This window comes from Molothrus ater, chromosome 3 (genome assembly GCF_012460135.2).
Source record: "Molothrus ater isolate BHLD 08-10-18 breed brown headed cowbird chromosome 3, BPBGC_Mater_1.1, whole genome shotgun sequence".
Classification (NCBI taxonomy): Eukaryota; Metazoa; Chordata; class Aves; order Passeriformes; family Icteridae; genus Molothrus; species Molothrus ater.
This window is the reverse complement of record NC_050480.2, coordinates 101450309-101461388: the sequence shown is the minus strand read 5'-3', so window position 1 is coordinate 101461388 and position 11080 is coordinate 101450309.

Here is an 11080-nt window from a genome sequence, read left to right as displayed (position 1 = left end):
AGGAACACAGAGGACACTGTGTAGGTATTCCAAAATTTTGGTACTTGCCCCATCAGTCTGTGACCCAGTTTCTTCTGAAAAATGACTATTTTCACAAGTTGAAGGCTCTGATATTAAAAATATTGTTTAATACATATGAAATTTTCTTATACTCTCACTTATTTTTGAAAAAAAATTGCATTTCTATTAAATAGAAATTATGTTTTAATGTATTGAATTCTCATTATCATTAGTCAATGTGAACTGCCACGGGAACTGTGTTGAAGTGTCATGGTGAAATACAATGGTGTTCAAAATATTTTCAAAAAGTTTTGTGTTTGGACTGGTAAAAGTAATGATATATTTGTAGAATTATAGAATCATTAAGGTTGTAAAAGACCTCCAAGGTCATCAAGTCCAGCCTTTGACCAAACACCATCACGTCAACTAAATCATAGCATGCCATGTCCAGTTGTTTCTTGAACAGCTTCAGGGATGGTGACTCCACCACATCCCTGGGCAGCCCATTCCAATTTTTAAACATCATTTCAGTAGAGAACATTTTGCTGATGTCCAGCTGAGCCTCCCCTGGTGCAGCTTTGAGGCTGTTTCTTCCTGTCCTGTCAGTGCTTGCCTGGGAGAAGGGGCCAACCCCACCTGGCTACAGCCTTCTCTCAAGTAGTTGTAGAGAAGGTCTCCCTCATGCCTCCTTTTCTCCCAGCTCCCTCAGCCACTCCTCACAGGACTCACATTCTGGATCCTTCTCCAGGTCTGTTGCTCTTCTCTCGACTCACTCCAGAACATCAATGTCCCTCTTGTCCTTCCACCCCAGAACTGCACACAGGAGTTGAGGTGCAGCCTCACCAGTGCTGAGTACAGGAGGGCAATCACTGTCCTAGTCCTGCTGGCTACCCTATTTTTGTTACAAAAATGTATTTTGAAATTTGCGATCCATGTGTAACAAAATTTATGCAACATTTACCTCTCCTAAAATGTTCCTAACTAGGGCATACTTATTTAATTAATTAAGATGTTTATTCCCTACCTCTTTTGCTTTGGAGGGTAAAAATGCTTGCTCTTTTAGTGTTGCTTAATTAAAGATAAAACAATCACATGTGGGGAATAAGTACAATTCCTTTGACAGCTTTGCAGATTTTGCTGCATTAAGCATTTTTGTAGAACTTCTGCAGATTTTGAGAACAAATGATGCATGAAGCCAGAGAAAATTGGGCCCTAAGTGGGTGAGTAGGTGAAATAGAGGTTTGAAAGGATTAACATTTATTGGAGTACCTTATATAAAAGATTTTTACTGTATAATAATGCAAATCAAGAAGATAAAGCAGGTACCTAGTCATTTTAGAAGTGGAATGTGATAATAAAAAGAAGAAAGAAAAAGGTAGAAGCTCTATCATGAAGCTAAAACTTAAAAAAACCCTTAAACTCATCCTCTACTGAAAAGCAGTAGAGAAGGCTGGGATAATCTGGAGAACAGAAAAAGTCTGGAAGAGCTTCCATTTCCAGCACTGCCCTCAATGGACACAGAACTGCAGGGCTCTGGGAGATTTACTGAACCCATCCAGCCACACAGAAAATATCATCAGGAGCTCCTAGTGCCTAAGACTGATATAAATTCCTCATAGTAGCTTGAAGAGAAATCCCTGATACAAATCAACTTTACTTTTGAATTCTGCAGAGAATGTTATTTCTAGTGGTGTAAAATCTGGTCCTGGTCAGTCCTGCTTTGCAGGTATGTGGGTAACTAGTAAAGACAGAGGGAAAAATTAGGTTTATCTTAGAAAAATATATACATTTCTAGACAACTCAACATCTTTGTTTTGTAGGCTGCTCTCCACAATGTGACAGAGGATTCTACTCCATGGTATAGGCATAGGGCAATATTAGTAATAAAATATTAACAACAACAACAAAAAACCCCATCTACATTATTTCTCTCTCTCTTCTTTTCATGTGTCCTTAGGTGAATTTTAATACAGCTCCACAATATTCAGGTAAGTGCAAAAAAACCCCAAAAGGCCCCATAAAATAAAAAGGGAAAAGCATCAAACCATAGGCAAACAGTGTATATAAATCATATCTGGATGCATTTTTATATCTTATATACATTTATTATGTATCTTTCTTCTAAAAATATATAAAAATATTCCATAATTAAAGTTATTAGTTGTAAAAGCGACAAAAAATTTTGAATTGTTTTTGTTTAAAGAGAGGAATAGAAAGGCACATGAAGGATATTCAAAATAATGAATACAATTAATAAGTCAATCTGAGTACTCTCTTAGGTAAAGAGATCACATGGCTTCTGGTTTTTAATCAGCCTAAGCAATTCCTCTTACACAGGACTTAGTTAAACAAATGATAAAACTAGGTATGTTGTATACTTTTAACCTTCATTCTAAATTATTAATTGCTTTATGTAAGCCTTTAGAAATGTCAGAATTATTCCTGCAAGGTTTATGTAGGTGCACAAAGTGGCAATCCCTGCACTAGACATTGGTTAAACAAAAGAGGCGCAGAGAGGTGAAAAAGTTGGCTAAATTATTCATGCAGGATTCCTTGTTGGGGAGCACACACCTTACTTGTACAAGGAAAGTTTGCACCATGTAATCTTTCTGATTCTTAGTTTACCCCTAAAGGAAAAGCTACAGGCATGAACAAATGCTTTCAAGATCAATACTTAAATCAACTACCTAAGCACATATAAATATCTGAGAGCTAGTCATATTTGTTGTTTTAAGGTTATGTCTTATAATGCAATGACAAGGGGGCCTTATATGAGAATGAATTTCTGAAAGAAATATTTAAAATCAGTGCCATGAAAATCTCATCAGTGAGACTATCTCTTGGATAGTTTCTCAAGAAAAACAATTGAAGTGAATGTGATTGAAATTTTAGTCACCATTTTGACTACTTTTCAACATCTTAAAATTTTGTAAAAATGGGATATTAAAGAAGAAGGTATCAAAAAAGATGATAGATGAGCTGAATAAAGAACCCAGATTTCTGGGCATAAAAAAAACTATTCAATTACTTTATGTCTATTCTCAGCAACCTGTGTAGATTTTTCTTCATTAAATGCATAAACTGTGTATTTATACTGGAAGATATAGCTGAAATGCTAAAATAAAGCCAAATAAAATATTTCACTATGAAGCAGATACCTAACAAACGTCACACCACTCTTACAAAACAAAAAAAATCAAAACAAATCCTCCTGTGGGTTTTGTTTTGTTTCTTTTTCATCATTATTACAAACACTGATAAACAAACTTCTCATAACTTCTAATCTTTAGGTATTACTATGAAACTCTTTGCTGCAAACCTGGATGCATTCCCTTAGGCCCATACTGAGGATTGAACATAAAACACTGACAATTGCACAGAACCAATGGGAAATTTATGCTGCATTTGGGTATTCAAACCAGTTGAGTTGAAGTGACTGGCAGCATTCAGGGCATGAGTATTTTTAAGACACTTTTCTATGTGTACTTTTTGTGTGGTCTATATAGGTGCTTTCTAAGCAGGCTAGGGGTTGATCTCTATCGTGCTGATTAGACAGAAGAAAGAAAATTGAAGAGTGTGTGACTGGAATAATAAGGGATCCTGCAGAAGTGAGAAGTGTATATTAAAGCCAAAGCAATTTCTTGGTGTGAAAAAAAAAAAAAGCAATGCTCCAACTTAATGTTAAAAAGGCAGATATATAGCACTATGTCCTAATTAATCAATTACTGTGCAAAAATAGACAATATTTGGTCTAATTTCCAAATATTGTGAATCCAAATAGACTACTTAAAAGTTTATATTTTGAGGCTTAATTGGAAAAAAAAAATGAACAGACTATGGCAGAGAGAAAAGAAACAGCAATGGTAGAAAATGAGTAGAAAGTCATTAAAAAGTTAAGAAATGTCACTCTTTTTCTTCATGTTTGCTAAAAGCTGAATATTGGGGTGAAGTTTTTTGAGATCAGTCTCAGCTGCCATGTTCGCTTAATTTTTAATAAATTTAGTGATGGTTCAGTAAAAGATAGAGGTTCAATATTGTACCAAAAGAAAAATAATAAAATCATAACTAAGAAGAAATTTTAGAGAAAAAATGTCCATTATTTTACACCTTAAGAAGAAGTAACACAGAGTGAGCAAGGCCTGAATTCACAGGGTTTAAAGCTTGTTTGCTTGGTTCTTTCAGTACCTCTGAAATTCCTGTGCTGCAAAGAGTTTTGCAAACAGTTGCAAAACAAGGTTTGCCTTTTAAAAATCATAATATTTTGGACAGAGTCTTCTCTTTTATATTTCATAAGAGGTAGCTTTTTATATTGAAGAAGAAAATTATAGGAACTTTTTTTTTTTTTTTTTTCTGAGTTGTATTACCACTTACCCTGAAGTTTGGGAACAGCTTCTGGAAGTAGATTCTGCCTTCATCTGAGGATTTGCTCAAATTGATGTTATCTTGAAAGGTCATTTATATTAAAGAACAAATAAGTTGTCACAGAAGTTCTAACTTAGTGCCTTTATTTTTCAGGAAGAAACATTTCCAAGGATAATTTTGTAGCTGGATGAGTTCTGCTGGATCATATTGTACTTGCTATATATTTAATCTTTTACTGTTGTTGTTGCTGATTTTTTTTACCACTTCTATTTTTCTGGTTTGTTTTTTTCCTGTTTATATTGAACTGAATTCCTTAAGGATGGGGCTTCTCTTTTGTACTGTCTTTCTCTTTCCTCTACCTGCTCTCTACCAAAACTAGTCAACCAGTGTCTTCAGTGTCTAGTTCTGCTCACACTCATCACAAACTTGTCATTAATATGCTATTCTACCCTATTACTGTTGCCCTATTACTGTTGCCCTATTACTGTTGCCCTACCCTATTACTGTTCTGCTAAATCTCCTTTGTGCACTTGGAACTCGAGAAACACAGTTCTACACTGGAGAACTAATTTATTTACTTCTTATTCCTCCCCTTGCAGCTGATTTACACATTTCTAGTGCAGAAGTATGCTGGGAAACAGGGTATTTGTACTCTTTACTTGCCACCTGTGTGTTCAAAAGGGAAATAAGTATACATGTCCTATAACTCTGTCCATCATCATTTGGATACATTCATATATTATGTTTATGTCCTGACTGGGTTCTTACAATTCACAAGATTCACATAAAATTAGTGGCAATAAGGTCTTCCTCAAAGTTTAATTCCTTACAGGCTATAAGTACTCCTATTCATACTATAATCATGCACAAGGTACAAATGCATTTTATTCATACAAACTTAGATCCTACTTGACATTTTTAATACAATCACTTTTATCACTATGCCTTTCATTAATTATCTTATTCCTGTTTGGTTGTCAGAGTTTTTTGTTTGTTCATTTATTTTTGGTGGGTTTTTTGTGGGGGATTATTAATTTTTTCTTGTAAGAAGAACAATCGTGACTAAAAAGTCAAAGCATATTTTCCCTAGTTTAGATTTAACTGGAATAAAAAAGGTAGTAGAGATCTGTGAAAGAAAAAGCCCATGGAAGTTGAAAAGAAACATGAATGCAAATGCACACAGAAATTCACACTCCTTACACATGCTCCACCACACACACTCTTTAATGTATGTAATTAAAAACTCTGCAACGCACTTGGGCAGATTCTGACTACCTAATAATTTTTAATTATTAATTAATAAAAAATTAATAATTTTCAGAAGTACTATTATCAATGTTCTTTTGTATCCTTGACCTCAGGCAGGTCAGTAGAGCTCTCCTTTACTTCAGTAAACCTCCACGTGAACCAGCTACTCCATTCCCTCAGTGAAAACCAGAACATACATTAATTCAATGTGAACAAAAGGGACAGCTTACACACATGGACAAACGCAGAACCAGAGTCACTGCATATGCTTGAAATCATGCAAGTATTTTCACATTTGCAGACACAGAATGCCATATCGATTTTCAGTGTTGGGAACATTTATGTTTTATCACACAGTGATGTAAAGCCAGGTTGTATATGTTCAACAATTTAGAACCATCTGTTCTGCAGAAAAAAGGTAACTACTGAGTCAGCCTGAGGTCAGAGATAAAGTATAACTTGAAGTGCAGCAGGCAAAAATAGGACTTTTCTGTTGAAGCTAAATTACCAGTAAGGTAAACCACCCATGATGTGTCCAGCTGGGGAGTGAGTGAAGTGAGCAACAAAAGCCTCAAGGTGAAGCTGCTTCCTCTACACATACTGCCATTTATATTGTTGTAGGCATCCTTAAATTTTCATTAGCATTTAGAAGGGAAAAAAAAATGCAAAAAATATCATATAGATGGCAGGAATTTGCTCTTGAAAGAATACTTTATAAATAATGTACTGGACTAATTTGATGCAATATTTTGAGACCCATATACTTAAGTTATTAAGCAGAAATCTCATATAGCCTTTTGAAAATGCCTTTGAAATACTGATATTTCATTTCTTAATGAAATTATCTGCATGTTTACATATTTAACAGATGAATATATATCTATAATATATGTTGCAGTACCTTTCTATTCATTGATATTGCTACAGTTAATAGTTTGTGTTTCCTTTGAAAGCTTCTTAGCAATGATTTTTGTCTTTCTGGCTTGATTCTGGATTTTAGTGGTGCTTCCTTCAATAAATGTCTGTATATTAATAGGTAGAAATTTATAAAATATTTCCCTGTCCTACTTGTCATATATGCCTCATTGTCATATTGCACTACAAGAAAACATATAGCCTGCTAAATTATTCTTTTGATCTCTTTAACTAAAATGGGCACTGAATCACCAATTCTGTTTGTGCATCTTTGATCTTGAACCTATGTATATCTAATTAGTGCTAACTTTGACTTTCTGTCTTTATTAAGATTGCATTGCCTTGTTCTGTGATCGAAACTGATCACTAATATATTTAAACCTAAATACTTTGGCCTTTTTTTTCAGGTTTTGAGTGAAAACTATTTGAGAATGAAATCTTGCCCAAATAGAGATGCAATTCATTCTTCTTTAATGTGAGGTTTTGCAGAAGACTTATTCAGCTCACATTCATATTGCTGATGTCGTTTGAATTGTTGCTTCGAATAACAGCAACTAGAACAGCAGAGGAGAATATTTTTACATTGTTATAAATCACAATAAAAATTGTTCAGGCCTTTGCATTATTGCTGAATATATAGGCATTCTAAACACCATGCAAAACCAAAACTGTACTGAGGATGGATTCCCTTTCTATGTGCATGTTTTATTTATGTCTGTTGTGGTTTAACTTCTCAGGCAGCTTAACACCACACAGCTGCCCACTCAGAAACACACACGCCCCCACACCCCTCACCCCCCTCTGCAGTGGGATGGGAGAGAGAATTGAGTAAAAACAAAAAAATAAAATTTTTAAGTTGAGACAGTTTAATAGGACAGAAAAGGAAGACAATAACAATACATTAACATTAAAATTGACCTTAAAAGTAGCAATATTATTATTATCGTCATCATTATCCTTATTCTTATTGTTTAAAAATCATGGGATGCACAATGTGATTGCTCACAACACATCAACTTTATTCCAGGTGAAACCAAGACAACATCTCAGACACATCTTATTTAAAGTGCCTGATTTTTAAGCATATTCAAATAAGTTCTCTGTTAAACAGGGTACAGGACAGAGGAGTTTTATTTTTGCACCAACACTTTTAATCTCGCTTATTCATAAAAGTTTTTAAAGTGCGTAGATTGCAAGTGGATTTAAAGTATCTGAACTGTAATTACTGTCATTAGTGCTGTACCATCTGCATCTTTCAGGAACCAGCAGTTTGAACTAATCACCAATAATTGTTTTCAAGATGTTTAGCACATCTTAAATTTAAACATCAAAACAAAAGCTTATATTTGGCACTGATTTCTGCCAATCCTCTTTTTCCAACATCCTATATCTACACTACTTTGATGTGTTGGATTAAGCTCTACATGAGCTTCTCCCCTAGCTAAAACCTGTTACATAGTTTTGGAAAGTGTTTGATAGTTTCTGGCTTCTTTTTTCCCCTTAGTAGCCCACATAACAGAGCTATCATACATCATTGCAGGGGATGAGAACCCTTGCTGGGACCATAGCATGGAAAATTAATTATTTTCCAATACAAACACAGTGATTCCTTCTTAAATCACCTCTTATAGTCACTGAAGAAATGTCTGGGGAAAGTTTTATCTGTGTAAATCTATCACACCTGACACAAAAGGAACAGATCACTTCAGATGTAATAGAAGCTGCCATGGTGCTCTGACTAAGATAAAAGCATTTTTAGCTAATGTATAGGTATGCACTTTTAGTAATTTTGCTCTTTACTTTGTCAAACAATATTCTTACTTTTTATGGTTGCTAAAAGAATTTGACAAGCCTCATGTGAAAATGACTCTAACATTGTATTTTCTTTCAAATACAAGTACACTTAGTTGATATATTCAATATTTCCATATAAGACCACGAAAAAAAAAGACATGTTCATGAAACAGGATTTTTAAAGAATGTTTAACAAATGCAAGTTAATAGCATTATCCTCAGGCTTCTTAATGTTTTATTCCTTTTCTTTTTGACAGTTAAACTTTGACAAACTGCAATAGGTATCTGTTACCTTTTCACACATAGAACTGCTTTGCAGGAAAGAGACTTTAGAATGGAAATTCTTCAGGGCAAATGTATTATGGCAGCAGCTTTATTTCTTAACCTTAATAAAATCTACTGATATATCAGCCCTCGGGGTCCTAGTGATATTGTGTAATCTTGCCCCAAATTCTTCTGATAGAGAATAGATAAGAAAAGGTTCTATCTCCTTCAGCCCCTTTGTTTTATGGTATTGTTAAGACACAGAATAACCTGAATTATTAAATAGCACAGATAACCCTGTGACATGCAAGAGAATTACCTCAGATACTTATGAAATATCCTATCAAACCAAAACCTGAACTGTACAGACCTGTTCATTTGTGCTGTCCTTCCTACACCATCTGTACCTATTCTGAATCTCATCTGTGTTTTATTCTCAGCTCCTTCATCTGACAAACAGTAGGGTCAGAGCCTCAATGTGACTTTAACAAAGAAATTGTCTCAACTCAGTCTTTGTTCCATATATTGAGGCCAACATCTAAATTATAAGTTATAAGAAAATAAGCTAATTGTTCTCTATCTCCTGAATCAGCATCAATATTTCATTTCTGATCAGGAAAGTACTCCTGAAGAAAATACAAAATAGATGATGCCCAACACCAGCTTTGTTCCTTTCTCAGATCTGCCCTTATTGTACTGCACTAATGATTACAACCATGGATCATATGGTTGTAATCTTTTAAAAAAAAGAAAAATTTTTCTTTTCATGGAATAACAGAATCTGTTGGGTTGGAAGGGACTTGTACAGATAAGGCAATCCAACCACTGTACTCAAAACAGGTCAGCTACAACAGATTTCTCAGATCCATGTCCAGTCACACACTGAATGTCTCTACAGACACAGATGGAGACTTTACAGATTTTCTGGGCAATCTCTGTCAATGTGTAACCACTCTTCAAGAACAGAAATCTATTTTCTTGTATTCAGATGAAACAATGAGTTTCCATTTGTGCCCATTGCCTCTTTTCCTGGCACTTCCTTCTTCATTACCTCCCATCAAACTTTTATATACATTGATAATATCCACTCTGAACTTTCTCCAGATTTATTAGTCCCAGTTCTCTTAGCTTTTCCGCATGTCAGGAACTCCAGACCACTGTTCTCTTTGTTGTCCTTCACCACACTCAGTCCAGCCATCCATTTCTTTCTTGTCATGGAGTATCCAGAATTAGACACAGCATCCCAGACATCACTTCACTGTGAAAAGAAAAGGATCACCTTGCTAGACCAGCTGACATCAGTCTTGGAGGAGAATGTTGGTTGCCTTTGCAGTTTGTTGAAGGGCTCTCTAACTTGGTGATCTTCCTTTAATGGTAAGTTCTCCTAACTACAGATTTTTCTCTCTGATCTCAGAGGCCTGTGACACCTGTAAGGCAGTTTAACTGATAAAGACTGAGGTGAATAAGGCATTGAGAATCTCAGCCTTTTCCATATCTTTTGTGACCAGTTTCTCCACCCCATTCAGCAGGGGGATCACGAGTGCTGTTTTTGCAGTTTAAGTACTTGTGGAACATTTTATGGGTCCTTTCCTGACATGTGGGTTACTATACAAGAATAATAAATGTAAATCTGATTTTTTAGGTCTTTTTTCTTTGTTTTCAAGTGGTACAGATCCTCTTAAGAAAGCAAAGTTTCTTGTTTTTTCAACAGCTCAAAAGTTCTTTCAGGGAACTGTTCCATGAGTCTGAAACTCCTAGAAAGGCTTTTAATAATTTTTACATGCCTGGGTAGTGGTATACTGAGTTCATTTGAATATTAACTTCTCTTAATCAATCCAAATTCTTGGAGATTGTTGTAGTTTAGGAATCAAATTCCTAATTTAGTGTTTTCTCTGAAGCACTCCAAACAATGTGCTCCTCACTCACTCCTCTCTTCTCCCTCACCATACCCTTCCCTCCCCAGTGAGATGGAGAGGAGAACTGGAAGCAAAAAGTTAAAGATAAGGGTTGAGATAAGAACATTTTACTGGAAACAGCAAATGAAATAAGAAAATGAACAGTAACAGCAGCATTGTTAATAACAGAGTGTACAGGAGAGGTGACTGAGTCTCAGACAAGGGCTCATCGTACGGAACCTGACATTACCCCGACCACTCACTTCGTCACCGGCCAGGGAGAAGGGACGTGCTCCTCCTCACCTCTCACTCACCCCCTGTATATTATATTATTATTATATATTCTATATTCTATAGAATAACCTCAGGGTCCTGACCATGCTCCTCCTGGCTGCTGCATCAATTAACCCTATCTCAGCCAAAACCAGGTATGTAAGGCCAGCTAATTAAACAGAACATTTTTGGAACGTTATTTTATTATATTCTGTTATCCGATCATATTAACAGAGCGATGGATTATTTATTAATTCTTTCCTTTTTTTTGGTTTGATTTTAAAGATTTCTATCATGTTTAAAAGAAATTCTTCAAAAAAATTTTATTT